At 43.6% G+C, this 16,342-nt stretch overlaps 1 non-coding gene across 1 annotated transcript; it reads left to right on the forward strand.

The window, feature by feature from the left end:
- Positions 1-15,664: 15,664 nt before the first annotated feature.
- trnas-gcu (transfer RNA serine (anticodon GCU)) lies at positions 15,665-15,746 on the forward strand. The gene has a single exon. It is a non-coding gene; the product is annotated as a tRNA-Ser (tRNA).
- Positions 15,747-16,342: the final 596 nt, after the last annotated feature.

A 16,342-nucleotide genomic window follows, 5' to 3' on the forward strand; every position in this document is an offset into this window, starting at 1 on the left:
CGATTCTCCTGCTCCTTTGATGCTGGCTGACCTGCTGCGCTTTTCCAGCAACACATTTTTCAGCTGCAATCACATTAGCACTGGAAATGATGCAGGGGTGATTTACCAGGATATTGTCTGGGTAGAAGAGTTTCTGTTATGAAGAGGAATTGGATAGACTGGATAGACTTAGAGTAGAAGAGATCGAGAGGAGACATGATTGCGATATACAAAATAATCAGGGATACGGCTGGCGTAGACTGAAATAAACGTTTCCTTATAATGGAGAGATTTAAGAACAGAGGAGGAAAAATTTGAGTGAATGCGCAGACAAATGTTTTGAAACGGCGAGTGGTTGAAATCTGGAACTCAGTGCATGCAAAGGTTGGAGAGGCAGAAATCCTCATAACTTTCAGAAGTATTTAGATGTGAATTTTTGATGACAAGACCTACAAGGCTGTCGGTCAAGTGACTTAAAAAAGAGTTCGGATAGTTAATCGGTTATTGATTTCCAATACTGATACATAGGCTTCTTTTTTGCATTGAATTCGAGGGTAATACCACTGCCTGTCTCTGCGTGAGATTGGGTTTAATTGCCATCCGGGACGGGCACTTGCAGCTTGGGAGGGCTAAGGGGCCAGAAAGCCCACATTCGATTCCAGACTGATGTGACTGACTGTGTGTTATTTACACGCTTCTTTTCTCTCTCTTCCGTGTGGGTTTCCTCTGGCTGCTCCGATTAATTCTCACTGTCCAAAGGTGTGCACTTCAGGTAGATGGCAAACAAAACCTGAATGGACTGTAGAATCAAAGACAAAATCAAAGACAAAAGTAGGAATTGCAGCTCAGGGAAAACAGAATGACCATTTGGGGTCAACAGATCATTCTTTGGAACAGTTTTTAATTCGCAATATTAACTCTGATTTCTCTCCACCGATGCTGCCCGACCCGCTGAGCTTTTGAACTCATTTGTATTTTTGTAGGTGGATCAATGATGCGGGTTTAGAAAGATCGGGTGGGGGAGTGTGAATCTCTTCGGCGGCACAGAGCAGACTCAATTGGCCAAATGGTTTCTGTCTGCATTGTTTCTAATTCCATCAACTCTGATTCTATAAGTTTTGTCCTTTTTTTAGTCTTTGGTATTTCACATCTCCCCTGAAATGTGGTTTGCAGAACAGGACAATCGACGTTTTGGGCATAAGCCACCGCCAAACCGTTACCACCCACTGCCTGGAAGAGGAACGCCTCATATTCTGTCTTGGGACCTTGTAACCATGCGGGATAAATGTGGATTTCAACATCTTCTTCAATTCTCCTCCCCCCACATTATCACAGTCCAAAGCATCCAACTCAGCACCACCCTCCGGACCTATTAATCTTTTCCCCCTCTGACTTATCACTTTCTCCCGGCCTCCATCCAATTATTGCTTTCCCAGCCACCTTCCACCCAACCACAACTGCCGCACATTTATCTCTCCGCCCCCACCTACACGTCTCATTCCTGATGAAAGGCTTTTGCCAGAAGCGTCGGTTCTCCTGCTCCTCGGATGCTGCCTGACCTGCTATACTTTTCTAGCACGACAATCACTTTCATGGCGAAGATAAATTAGCTTAGCTCAGGCTCTTTATCTGAGAGCGGAGAAGAGTGAGTAAGGAAGAGATGAAGGAGTACAGTAAGGGGATAGATACGTGTTATAGGTATGATTTGTTATGGGAAGTGTTTACAACCATAGATCTACGTTAAACGCAAAGGGGAGGATAATCACAGGAGATATAGGAAGAACATTTTCATTCTGAGAGTGTTGTATAATTGGAACTCACTATTTGAACGTGTGGTAAAGCTATGAGTCATCAAAACACTTCAGGAGTACTTAGTCGAATACTTGAGAAGCTAGAGCACAAATGGACAAGGACCAGATACTGGAAGGTGGGACGAAGACGAACAGCTATCTGATCAAATGTCCGAACACCGTACGGAAAGTACGGAGCATGAAAGCATGGGAAGGGTAAGAGCATGGATATTACTGTCGATCTGCTCCAAGAGGTCTGTGGAATGCTTCACGAGTAAAAAAAGTCACTGTGGTAGGATGGGGCCACTGTGGCTGGATGGGATAAGCGAGTGGAACGCTCCTCCACCAATTAGCAGACTCAGGCTGGGGATGAACGGTTACTGTGACAGGCTGAGATAATAGAAATTTGTAAAGTCAACCTTGCCAGCTAATATATCATCATTGCAGGTTGGGACAAGTCGTGACAATAAATATTTAGGACCTGACTTTAAATATTTAATTGACAGCGAGTAGAGTCAGCCTGCTTGAAACCCTTGTAGCAGAAAAAAAAGGCATTAAATATCTAATCAGCTTGGGACAGGAAAATATTGTGGCAGATGTGGTAGCTAAAAATCTAATCATGACAGGTTAGTCTGGGCTGGAAGATCATTGCCCCAGACGTGGCAGTAAAATACATAATCGTGACAATAGAAAACCCTATTGGCAGAAGTAGAGCGATAATGATTTATTGTATACCTGGAGTGAAATAATTCTGACTAACACAGTTGAGCATCCTGGTAAGCAAACAAAAATATAATTAAAGAAAGGGTATAAAGGGTATATAGAAAGGGTATCCTGAGTTTCGGGGTCGTTCAAGAATTTGCTTTCTGAGTGTCACGGTTTTTTTTCTGTAAATAAAAGATCTACTCCTTGAAGAACTCCCCGCATCTCCTGGAGATTTATTACATTTTCTCCACGACAACCACAACTTTGGGAACAGTAAAATTGTGGCTAGCACGGCTCGGTGGTGCAATGAAAAGCGCGTTAGATTTCTACAGCAATGTTAACATTGCTAGACAAAGTTTGTTGTTTTGGGTTACACCAGAATCGGAGTTCAGATTTCAGCTGAATCAATTATTATTCTGCTGCTTCATCGTTAATTCCCGTCGTCTGGGGTTCTTGAAATTGCTGTTTACCACAGAAAATTCCTGACCTCCTTGTTGGTGAGTTTTGACGGAATCATATCATTTGAAGCATGTTCAGACCAGAATCAACTGCTAACCCGCGAAACCTACAAACGTCGTGCAGAAACCCACTGTCTCCAAACGCATTCCCCTCCAATAGTTGCACAGGCATTACGGATTGCTTAAATGTCTTTTTCCCTTTGGGCGACAGGCTGTTGTGGATGGACCGGGGAAAGATATTGATGTATTTAGTCAGTCATGACAATGTCAAATGGCAGGGTAGGACCGGTGTTTAGAATCGCGTCCTCCTGTTCCTCTCTGTCAGTGCTGTTTCTGACAGAAGATTTTCAACAATAACATATTGAAGTGTGAATCTACACCACGGAGTATCAAGGTCCTCCCATTTACCCCACCGGTCTCATAGCCAGAATGGAGAGCTCCTATTGCAGCTTTAGATCAGACAATCGAGGATTCTCCCAGGCACTCTGTCAGACTGCATGCTCTTTCACACAGGTTTCCAAGTGGACACATGGAGAAAGCAAACGTGGAGATTCAGGGACAGATTACCCCTCTGTTTTGCTGCAGTTCTGGACACGGAGACGTACATGGATTTATGACATTCTGAGTCTTACTGTGCATTCTTCCTATTTTACAATTTAAACTGGAATTGAATTTATTCTTGTATCAAACTCTTACATCCTCAGTACTCATGGAAACCATGCATGGTGTTCATGGATGTAGGAAGGGTGAAGATTATTGATAAATGCAGTATGTTTCATGTTATCAGTATGACCTTTCAGAAGGAAGTTGTGAAGTTTTATTGATTCGAATTGAAGCCGATTGAAGGAAAGGCCTGGCGACAGCGGCAACGTAACATTGTGTGTAAACAACGCAGGAACCAACGGAAACCCATTTTTCAATGAAGTCTATTTTGTATATTTTTATGTGTCCCTTTCCTGAACCTAATGCTTCAATAATCACAGGTCCATGTCAGTTTCACCTCGTCTGCGTTGGCTTTAATTTCAGAACCACAGCAAAGGTAGAGCAGTTGAGTTAAAATTCCTAAGGTATGAATAGGACATGTCACCACCTTGCAGTCTGCAGCTTCATTCGTGAAATTGTTTAGTGCCTGCTTCTTAAATGTGCATAAAATGCCAGGTTTGTGAGTTCAATGCTTATCTAAAGATGCTGTTACTGACATTGACAAGGGATTATTAGTGCATCAAACTAAAACGCAGTTGAAATCAATGTTGATTAAACTAACATTTATTCGAAAACTCCAGTTTCAAATTTGTGTCAATTGTTATCTGAAAAGCTGTAAATATTCCCCAGGTGAATATCCATCTGTGGATAAGGAAACAGAGGTGAAATTTTAGCCTAATGACCTTTAACAAATCTCTCAGCCTGCACTGGATGACATTCTGGGAAAGTCTGTTTAACTCATTTCATATCATTCAACTTCCTGCAAACACGCTCAGCCAATCGAACGTGTGAGATTTATCTCTTTGGGGAGTTTGAATGTTGTCAGTAAATCTGGCAAAGGCATAACAAGTAGTTTTGCTGTTGGGAGGAGCAGAGCGTGCAAACTGGGATAAGGTCGAGTCCTGTCACAGGATTTTTCAAGCGGAGATCAGTGAGTATTAAAAGGACTCACTCTTCTTTCGAGTGATTGTGACCAAATGTTCAAGGCAACAAATGGCAATGGTAATGATGTTTTCCATCTACAAACCAAATCTTACACACTAGAGGCACCATAGTATTGCAGATCAGGAGACCGGGGTGGATGATTATCCTTATGCAAGCCTGAGACAGTGTGAGCATTAATACCATGCTGTTCGTCTCACTTTTCTCAGAACTAGTTAGTCAGCGGACTGAGCTAACCGACTTCCATTCAATGCAGAGCTAAACCAAACAGCTCAGTGTATTTACAATAAAATATTTCATGTAGAATCAATGCCAGCACCTCTTCTTATAGCTAACATTTTCAGTTGCAGGTGTTATGCAATTTCTTTCCGATGCATGTTATCCACTTCGAGTGTACATCCCTTTTGCCTCGCCATCCATGCAGCCCAGAATCTCTGTCGCTGTTAAATTCACTCCCTGTGTGTCTGCACACGACTTTTGAAATATAATGGAATCAGCTCCTAAAATGTTTCTATTTCTGGAAATTCCTCTCCGATTTCAATATTTCTCAGAATAAAAAAAAAAATCTGCTCCAAACTTCTTCATTATTCCCCGTTGGTTTTGAAGCTCCAACCTATACTTTCCACTCACCTAAACGAAGGAATTTCCCTCAGATTTACTATTACCAACGTCGCATCACCTGGATCATCTCCCTTCAGACACAACTAAGTATTTCCTGATTTCTCCCACATGGTTGTTTATCTGTCCCACCTGTCCATTAAATCTGCTCTTTCCTTTTCTAGTGGCGTTATCTCTAAGTAACTGTCATGTCTGTTTTTCTTTATCGACTTTGTATCAAGTGAACTCTGACCGTGTCCTTCCTAACGTCTTTATATTCCAGTACACGCTACCGTGTCTTTCACCATGCCTTTATATCCCAGTAAATTTCAACCTGAGAAAGGATGCTGGGTCCACTTCAAAGCATGAAAACTCACCACTAAGCTATGCAATCATATAACCGACACAGGAAAGGTGGAAGCAATTTCAATTACAGCTGAATCGATTGGCTGCAGCAGCTTCGGGTCAAATCCCCGTCACATACGTGACTGTTGTTCTTATGTTTATTTCTTCTCTACGTGTGGTGAAGCAACACAGTGAGGGATCAATTACTGTTGTTAGACATACATGTAGGGGCGTAAATACTGAAGTTGTGAGTTCCGAGCAGTTTATATTGACATAGACCATTCACAGTTCGAAACTCAGGCTCAGGAATTTGACAGAGAGCGAATTTGAGCAAGATTTGAGCCGGGGCGTTTATCCCATGGCGTAACACGAGTTTCTGCGGTTGCTTTGTTGTTCGCCTCATTTGTGTGTTTTGCATCATTGAGGATTTTGAAGTTGTCCCCTCTATACAAAATGCCCGTGCTTTTGCAACATTGTACAAAAGATGCAGTACAATAACAGCCGATGCTGAGTGAGTCTACTTATCCAGATATTGACCCCTGGAAACAGCACTGTGTACTCTCCTCGAGTCTGGAAAACAACTTCCTCACAGATAATGTTACATTCCCTTTCTCATGGCTCTTTTCATTCCATTGGCTTCTGTTTTGCATGCAATCCGATTCAATAGATCTTGTCACTGTGTCATTTCTTTCCATGTGGTCAGATATTGTGAACAGAATATCACAGTGGGATTGTATATGCAGGTACCAGTCGAGACTGTCCGCTCTCCCACATCCAATTTATCCCCAGGTTGTGTTAAGATGATGGTCTGAATCGCTTCCTTCTCTTCCCTGTCACTCTGGGATGATGTGAGCTGTGAAATCTATGATCTGAACTGTAGGCAACGTGGAAAAATGTATACATATCAGCTGCGTGAGCGATGGGACTTGCTGCAGTAACATCCCATGCTGATTCAGACAGCAGAAGCCTCCCTGTGACTTCGAGAAGCACAGACACTGCTCCCGAATAATGGGGAGGGGTTCACTCTTTCCCCGCAGTTCTGCATTTTCTATCTGTCGCAGATCGCATTATTTGGACAAGGGTTGCCAAAAGAAGATGATTTCTTGTGTATGCACGATTTCCCTTTTCTACACCTTTCCAGAATTCCCATACTTCCCACTCCCGGTTGACCCCTACCCCGCTCCAAAAACCCGTGATTGATAGGAACCTGAAGACCAAGTTCAAGCTGCTCTCCACCAATATTGCGTGGCAATGGAAGAGGAGTTCGTCCAGTTATCAATGAAGATCGCCCTGTTCCGGGAAAGCAGCTAGCACAGCCTCCTGGGTGAAGCGAGTCAGGATAGAAAGGAGTGGTGATGAAAACTCTGTGCTTCTTTCACTCTGAAATAGCAGAACTAGCAAAACAACTCACCTGATTTATGGTTACCGCGTCTGGCGCCGTTCTGGCTCTTTTGTCTCGGGTGTGATATTGCCTCAAACAGGTGACATAGGTGCGAGAGCTCTCGGGTTCACATTGTGGATGGGCCTTGGAATTTTGCACACTACTTCATTTTTGACTGAGAAGATATGATGTCGATGAGATCGAGTTCAGATAAAGATTCCAAAGCTTGAAAACATACGCAGGCAAGTACAAAAACCGCTTCTTCTCGGCCATTGCTGCTCTGAGAAATGGATTGTCTTACTTGAAATAATGATGATCTTGCCAATGTGGATTTTGCTGAGCGCACGTCCGATACGGAGGAACCTGAATTCCTGAGTCTGGCCAAATGTTGCTTTTCTCACGCTGTGATCTGCATGTCCTTGATTACTCTGATCTGCCTTTACCAATCGCAAACAACGCTTTCCCCTGTACTTAGGTCCATGTGACAATCAATCAATTAAAGCACAGTCATTTCCTCATTGTGTGGAGCCAGCAGAGCGAAGGTGGGCTGCATGGCCTCAGTCTGCAGTGTGACACATTTTATGATTCTGATTGCATTTGCAATTAAAGCAGCAGAATTGGGGAAGTTACAGAGTGGTTATGTTGACACAGCTGGGATACATCTGTGCCACAGTGTATCACACAATAACATTGAAGATCTTTTGATGTAATCCTCGAAGGTACATGCTACAAAAACCTGAAGACTGCGTTAAACTGCTGTTGTAAGCGATAACAGAGCGGCCCAGAGGGATCGTGGTGGGCACATAATCCAGAAATTAATAAATGAAAAGGATCCTCTGCTCGTTGACAATTCCAGCTTTCAGTGTATGTACTGCAACTGCTAAAGTTTCACTAGAACAGTGCTCCGTTCTTCGCATTAAATATTGATGAGCCTTCTGCGTCCTTATCCTCAATGGTATCTGAAATAGATACACCTGCCACATTTATACATTTGAGGAAACCCACGTTTGAAGTTATAGAAGGTGTTTTCGTTTTTCTCTGTCGGCCTGTTATGATCTGATTCGCAAAGTCATTTGCCTGAGCTGGGAATACACTGGCGAAGGTGAGAGAAATCAGTTGTTGCATGTACCATGCACATGACGACTTGGAGTTATTCCCCACACTGTGTCACACAGCAGGGTCCTCTGCTGAAATGAACAGCCGTGAATGACATGTAGATCAGTATGTTGGAGTCAGCATTTGGACACAGACACAATTCCCTATTATTAGGACAAGCAGCACTGATGATGAATAACCTCAGAGGGAAGCAAGTGATAGAGATTTTCCGTGGACTCGATGGGCTGAACGGCTTCTGTCGGCACGTGAATAACATCACACGTCTCTGCCGTCCCTCTCCCTGTCTCTGTGACAGAGCGGCTGAGGGAGAAAAAATGTCTCGTTTTTAATCCTCCCTTCCGCTTTGGACTGCCTGCAGCCCCGCAGCTCCTGGCTGAGGGGAAGGTTCTCAGTGAGTGAGGGTTTCATTCGGAGTCGCTTCATCTGGGACAGTTGGGACTCAGATGTTAACAGAAGCCCGATTGCAGCAAAGAAACCGACGCCTCTGAAACAAAAGCCTTTCTGCTGGATTGTTCTGAGAAGATTGATTCTGAACATCAAATGGGCAGCACAAAAATGCACTTACTGGAATTTTACTGAGGGAAGAGAGTCCACAGCCCATTTCTCTCTTTTCCACCAGCTCAGCACCTTTCTCTCTCTCTTAAATAAGTGATATTTGGAGGAAATTCGCAATCAAAGTTGCTAAGTTCCAGCGGTGCTCTTGCATCTGGCTGTGCCCGTGAGAGGAAGCTTCAGAGCATATCCGCACTTACATCCCGTCATAATGCATGCAAGTGGAGGGAAATGGCTGAATACTCTGCCAATAGAGACAGCTCAGTCCACGGGGATGCGATAAACAGTACCGTCCCGCGTGGGGACATTCTGCAGATCAGACACAGTGCACTTTATCGTTCAGATCATATCGGAGTTAGAGCGCTCGAGAAGGCCAATCGGTAACTCGTAACTGTGCCAACTCGGCAGTTGCAAAAGATTGGTGGAAGTGGAAATTGGATTTGTTCACGTTTCAAGTGTTTCCGTGAAGCAGGAAGCAAAAGAAGATACACTGTGAAGCGATTGAGATCTGACTACAGGAGCAGCAATAAGTTGTACAGCGCAGATGTGACATTTGAAGTATTGAATTCTGGTTGATGGGATGATCATGCTTTTACTAGGCCACGCTGCTACAGAAGAAACTATGTCAGTGTCTCTCAACATTGTGATATCTCAGGCAAATATCTCCGTTATACTGCAGCAAATTACTTTTTCCAATGTGAGGGCAGTCCATACGTAAAGGTGTAGCTTATATATCGAATCCTTCCACATAAATAATTCCACTGCACCTCAGTGTGTTGTATTGTCTCCTTTCCACTTTACCTGTCATTGTGCTTGCACTGAAGTTGATTTTCTCCTTCTGCGTGTCTTTTACAGTCTGGGTGATGTAATGCAGTTGTATTGACCCATCTTCTGACAGAATTTTCCACTTCACTTCAGCCCGCTCTAACTTCGCTATCTGATACCAGTCCCGTTGTTTAGATGTTAATCGCTCCTCTCAGATCCAGCCTCCCCTCACCCAAAATAAATGGAAAACTCAATCACACTGTGATCAATGCAATCGAGGGATATATTCACTCTAAGGTTATTGATAATTCCAAGGATAAAGTTAGGACTGCAGATTCTGGAGTTCAGAGTTGGTAGTGTGATGCTGGAAAAGCACAGCAGATCAGGTAGCATCCGAGGAGCAGGGGAATTCAGGTTTCAGCTTAAGCCCTTCATCTGGAATAAGGCTGGTGAGACGGGCTGAGAGATAAATGGAAGTGGTGTGGGGTTGTGGGAAAATAGCTGGAAAGCAATAGTTGGATGAATAGGAGGGAGAAGAAAATAAGTCAGAAATGGCAGTGGTGGAATGGGTCGGGAGGGCGGTGGCGCGTTGAAGGCTTGTGCTTTGGGGAGGGGAAATGAGGTAACTGTTCAAATTCACAATTATCCCGTGTGGTGTTCGGGTCCCAAGCCGGAATGTGTGGTTTTCCTCCACCAGGCGTTGGGTGGTAACGGTTTGGCAGTGGAGGATCCAAAGACCTGTATGTCTTTGATGTGGTAGGAGGGGGAGTAGAAGTGTTCAGCCACGGGACGGTGAAGTTGGTGGGTGCGGGTGTGTCAGAGATGTTCTCTGAAATGATCTGCAAGAAGGAGTCCTGTCTCCCTGCTGTAGAGGAGACCATACTGGGCGCAACAGATTCAGGAGATGAAATAGGTATCTGTACAGGTGAAATTTTTAACGGATGTGGAATGACCCCTTCGAGCCTGGCTGAGATGAGGGGAGTGGTGTGGGTGCTAGTTTCACCCTTCCTTTGGTGGGAGTGAAAGGTGCCTGGAGAGGGTTGTGGGCTGGTGGGGGGATGTGTGGACATGAAGAGGGGGTCATGGAGGGAATGGTCTTTACGGAATGTTGGCAGGGCTGGGTAGTGAAATACATCTCTGGTGGTGGTGTCTGTTGGGAGGTGGCATCAATGGCAGAATATGTTGCGTTTACGCGCGGAATTTGATGGGGTGTCAGGTGAGCACCAGGTGGTTCTGTCTATGTTGCGTTGAGAGGCATGGCTTCAAAGGTGGTACTGTGTGAAATGGAGGTGATGAACATGAGTGCGCTGTCAACCACGTGGGAAGGCAATTTGTGATCGTGGAAGAAGGAGACCAACTGGCTCTTCCTGAGGTGTAATTGGTCATCCTGGGAACAGAATTGCTGGAGGTGGAGGAATTGGGAATAAGGAATGGCGTTCTTACACGAGATAGGGTTGAAGGAGATGTAGTCTAGATACCTGTGGGAGTCGGTGGGCTTGTAGTATATGTCTGTAAATAGTCAGTCGCCAGAGTCGGTGATGAAGAGGTCCAGGAAGGTGAGGGAAGTAGCCAAGATGATCCGGATAAATTTGAGGTCGGAGTGGAAGGTGTTGTTAAAGTTGGTGAGCTGTTCAACCTCCTCGTTGGAGCAACAAGTGGTGCCAATACATTCATAACTGTCGCAGAGGAACAGGTGGAGAATGGTCCCTGTGTAACTGCGAAAGATGGACAGTTCCGCGTATCTGACAGACAGTCATAGCTTGGACCGATGCGGGTGCCCATGGCTACCAGTTTCGATGGAGAAATTGGGAGAATTGGAAAGGGAAGTTGTTGATTGTGAGGACCAGTTCAGCCAGGTGGATGAGGATGTCGGTGGAAGGGTACTGGGTGGGATGGTGTGAGATTAAGAAATGGACGGTTTGCAGACTTTTGTCATGGCAGATGGATTTGTACAGGGACTGGATGTCCATGGTGAAGTTGACGCGTTGAGGGTCAGGGAAACGAAATTCTTGGAGGAGGTGAAGTGCATAGGGGTGTAAGTGGGCATTTCCTGAACTGGGGAGAGAGGATTGTGTCGAGGTAGGAAGAGGTTATTAGGATGGGACAGGCGCAGGATGAGACAATAGGTCGACTGGCGCAGTCAGGTTTTTGAATCTTAGGAAGGAGGTAGATTCGGGAAGTGCGCGGTTCATGGACAATGAGTTTGGAGGTTGTAGATGGGAGATGCCCAGAGGTGGTGAGATTGTGGATGGTCTAGGAGATGATGGTTTTGTGAGGGGAGGAGAGTTTGTGATCGTGGTCTGTAGGAGGAGGTGCCTGCGAGTTGGCACCTGGCTTCAGCTTTGTTCCTCTGCCCAACTCACAAGCCTAATTCCTGCTAAATGGATTATGCCTAAATCGTCCATTCTCCTGCTCCTCGGATGTTGACTGACCTGCTGTGCTTTTTCCAGTACAACACTCTCCACTCATTCATTATTACTGTCTCATTTCACACTGCCCGGTCCATGCTGTCTGTTTGATTCTCATGAGCACTGTTCTCATGGACTGCGACAAAATCTGCCAATCTGAAACAAAAACAGAAATTGCTGTAAAATCACAGGTGTGCTGGCAGCATCTGTGCAGATGAATCACAGTTAACGTTTCACATCCATTGGGTCCGTCTGTCCACAGATGCTGCCAGACGTCCTGAAATATTCCAGCAACGTCTGTTTTTGTTTAATTTTTAACATCAGCATTTTTTCATTTATGTTTTATTATTTCCTGGCAATATGATTTGCCTAAAGATTATGTCAAATATTTTAAATATGACTGCGACGGAATGGCCAGATTCCACCAGCCGGCTACTTTTGTTTGGTTCACGTGACCAATGCCTTATCACTTTGTCACCACGCCCGACAGCTGCACTGCATATAAATTGACAGTATTGTGGCATTCTCTCGGATTGGTAATCAGGAGCGAGATTGATTGAAATTATTGAAAACTTAAGATAAACTGATAAAATACGGGATATAAAACGGGAAACTGAAAGGGAAAGATAGAAGAGTGAATGATAATTTTTTGACAAATCTGAAATATAATTGCTCAAGATTCATAAAGTGCTTTCATCCACAAACATACCGTAATTTGGAATGTAATTTTTGGGACAACCAATGCAAGCAGATTGCAAAATCTTAGTTTTAAAGTCTTGCTGCAACTGTTTTGGTTATAATGAATGCACACATGGGATTTAGTGGTGAAATGGTCCTCTAAAATGGAAAAGGAAATCCTTGCCTTCGAAGATACGTGGGGAATGTTCACTGATTCATCCCAGTAATGGCAGTTCTGTCTTCTGGAAGCGTATGAGTAAAATTATTCAATGTTCCATGGAGTTTTGAATGAGTGGTGAAGGGAAAGTCTCCATTCACAAATTAATCATTCAGTAGAATTCAAGACAGGGACCCATGAAATGATGAACAAATTGAACAAGAACACGGACATACGATACACAATAGCTACGACAATTACTATGTGAAAACTGTTGATTTCAGATCCACGGTGGCCTTTAGTGACGGCATTTGCTGTCCAGAACCAGTCTGATCAGGAATGACGGGAGACACCCTATGAAGTATTTGAACTTCAGTCGCCTTTAGAAATAGCTGAGACTGACTCAGGACAGGGGAATTTAGAGATGTTGGCCTTACAAATCTTTCAGACATTCCGTGGAAGAATAAAGGAAGTGATAGATAATTTTCGTCTCCATGGAGACGATGTTCATGAACTGGATAGTTAGTAATTTACCTGACTGGAGTTCCTAAATAGAAAAGTAATATTTAAAAAGGAAAAAGTTCATAGTGTAACTGTAAAATCTTTAGGACACACTCAGTGGGAGCATGGTGTGTAATCCTTGTCCTCATTCTCCACCAAAAACATGTAAAGAAGTGAGAAAGGGCACAGACGCTGTTTCCTGGATAGCAAGATATTAGTAAGCCAAGTGATGTTGTTTACTGAGACACAACAATATCAGAAAAGATACAACCAGTTTCATCGGGATGATATAAAGAATGAAGGAGTTTATTCACGAAGTTTGGAGATGCTGGAGCAGAAACACGCAAGTTTGATGTAAACAAATGAGATTTTCACATAACGCGAGGTTTGAATCAGTAAATTGGGGAAATTCCCTCTTTCGAGTGAATCAATAACTTTGGTTAGAGCTTGAAAACCATTAGTGAATGATTAAGAAAGGTTTGGATGAGAGTTTCTTCCACTCAAAAGAGTTATTTAAATCGTGAACGACTTTTCAGAAATAAAACGCAAAAGCTGACTTCAGAGTGTTTTAAAAGATACACGAACAAACGTACAAATTTACCATTGAGAGAAAGTCAGTGTGGCATCGTAACAATTTCCAATTTGGTTGACTTCAGACAAAAAGAAATTTCATGAACACGAACAACTGAATAAGACTGAGTATAACAAGTTCATAGTTTGGTAAGGTGTGACGTAATATTCAAGGTGAAACTCGGTAAATGGAGCTGATATCCTTAAATAACTGCAGACAGAAGTTATATCCTAATAAATCGTCACTTGGAGACGCAACACCTACTTTAAAGATTTGACCACATTCACATGATGTTATGTACATTTCGTACATTCTTAACACCACCCAAGAAATACACCAAGAAGACTCTGTGCATTTGTGTTGTTAACCATCTGTACTTCTCTGCAGCACGCCATTTAAGATAAAATATGCTCAGACCAAAATTCAGTTCAATACAATATTCAAACGGTCCTGTGTGATTTCTTTTTTGATTATTGCAACAACCATTGTGGGTTTGCAACAAACTGTGTAACATGAAACCAGTTCAACATAATTTTCCCGGAATTTAACGCAGTGCACATGGGAAACGTTATCCATCTGCTGAAAAATCACCTTTGGCTCTCTCTCCACACATGTCTCTTCACGTTTTAGATCCTTGCAGTATGTTTGTTGATCAAAAAGTCATTATCCAGAAAAGGTTGTTCCTCAATCCACAAACACGGGTATTTTCCCATCAACTGGGCTTTGCTCAATATCACCTTCTGTCTGTATCCCTCAACCTGACGATAAATTGAAGTTGCTTCATTTGAGGCTCAAAATTAAAACTTCGGCACAGTACACCCCACTATACTTAAACAGAGATACCGTGCACTGGTCACCTTCAGCACATGAGCAACACATTAATGCTTACCTCCACATTCCTGGTTTTACCTTAACGTTTGGGAAACCGAGTTTCTCTGATTCCATGGCTAGTAACGGGGATTTTGTGATCATCTTCACCAGTGGTTCTGTCCCCGCGTGAGGAAAATGGTGAGGTACTCATTGTAAAGATGGATAGATTGATGAAATGTACAATTTCATCTTTTGCCTTCACTAACCCGTGAGCTTTTTATTTTGTTTTGCATCTGTAGAAATTTTGAAATCTTCATCATGAACAGACTCAATGACAGTTCTCCATTGTGTCTCTGGCATCAAATTTCAAAGTGTAAACTTCCTCTGAATTCTTCCACCACAGTGCGCTGTTTGGGAAGTGTTCCTGTTGTGTGAAATGCACTTCCCCGTGCGTCAACTGCTGCTCCCAGCATGCGCACTGGCACTGCACTCATTTTCCTTCTGACACTTGCTCACTGTGTTGCTGTGATCATACAGTGACTTGGTGTCACACGGCCCAGGAAAATGATACAGATCAAGGTTTTTGCATTGGTGAGTTCAATTGTCAGTTTAGCCTTATTTAGGATTTTGAAATTGTCTGTTCTGTACACAAGTGCCTGTCAAAAACATCTGAGTGGAAGTTAGGTGTTCCTATTGAGGTGTTCCATTGAGCACTCTGCACTCTCCTCCAGTCTGGAAAACAATTCCTCACATGCAATTTACAATGGACAGCAGGTGCAGGAGTAGGCCATTCTGCCCTTCGAGCCAGCACCACCATTCATTATGATCATGGCTGAAGATCCTCAATTTGTATCCTGTTCCTGCCTTATCCCGATAACCCTTTATTCCACTATCCTTAAGAGCTTTCTCCAACTCTTTATTGCAAGAACACTTCCTGCTGTCTCGGGTTCTTCATTCCGTTGACTTCAAATCTTCACAGAATTCAACAGACCTTGTTACATATTCATTTCCTCATTTTTGTTCAGATCACTGTGTGCATCATGTGACAGTGGGCGTGCACTTTTCCCACAACCCAGGGGTCAGACCATAGTCTTGGAACCGTACTGTGTTATTTATCATTTCACCAAGACCAGGGAGAAATATCTGCTGCTCTGCATAATTTACACAATTCAATTATTCATAAGGTAATAGCCTTTTCTGCATCTGTGACGAGGTGGCCGAGAGGTTAAGGCGATGGACTGCTAATCTATTGTGTTCTGCACGCGTGGATTCGAATCCCACTCTCGTCGCTGTCATCAACGGCATTTCAGTGGTGTTGTTTTCAAATGATCACAGCTATCGTTGGAGCTCCAATAGTCAGTTCATGTGCATAGACGCTATTACAAAATTTCAAAGAATAGTTCAAGCCTGTTGACTGAAATGTAGGTTGCATTGGGATAATGAAAAGGAGCGCGGTTTTCTTTTTCAAGTCAAGTTGCTGTGAACGTCTTTTTGTATGAAAGACATCCAGGAAAACCAAATAACGAGAGCTGCGAAGTGCATGGTTATGCAAAGGGATTCTTAATGAATGTTTTGTCAGATGAAATCTGAAGGAGGTTGAGTAGAAGTAATTCATCCTGGTGAGAAGAGCACAGCGAGACAGCACAAAATGATGGCGATACTTCAAAGGGGCAGGGCGTGGGTGTAGGGGCACTGAGAACTGGCTGTAAATGCACAGTGGAGAATTGCCAATGTTGGTGCCGTGCATGGGCACGGATAGACTGACACATTGGTCTCGCCCTCGCCCCTTGCTCTCGCCATTGATGAATGCTGGACATAAGGCACAGATAAACACAAGATGTGGGAAGCAACCTCCCTCTCGTTATGCACACACTGGATGCATCAC

Source organism: Chiloscyllium punctatum, chromosome 30 (genome assembly GCF_047496795.1).
Source record: "Chiloscyllium punctatum isolate Juve2018m chromosome 30, sChiPun1.3, whole genome shotgun sequence".
Taxonomy (NCBI): domain Eukaryota; kingdom Metazoa; phylum Chordata; class Chondrichthyes; order Orectolobiformes; family Hemiscylliidae; genus Chiloscyllium; species Chiloscyllium punctatum.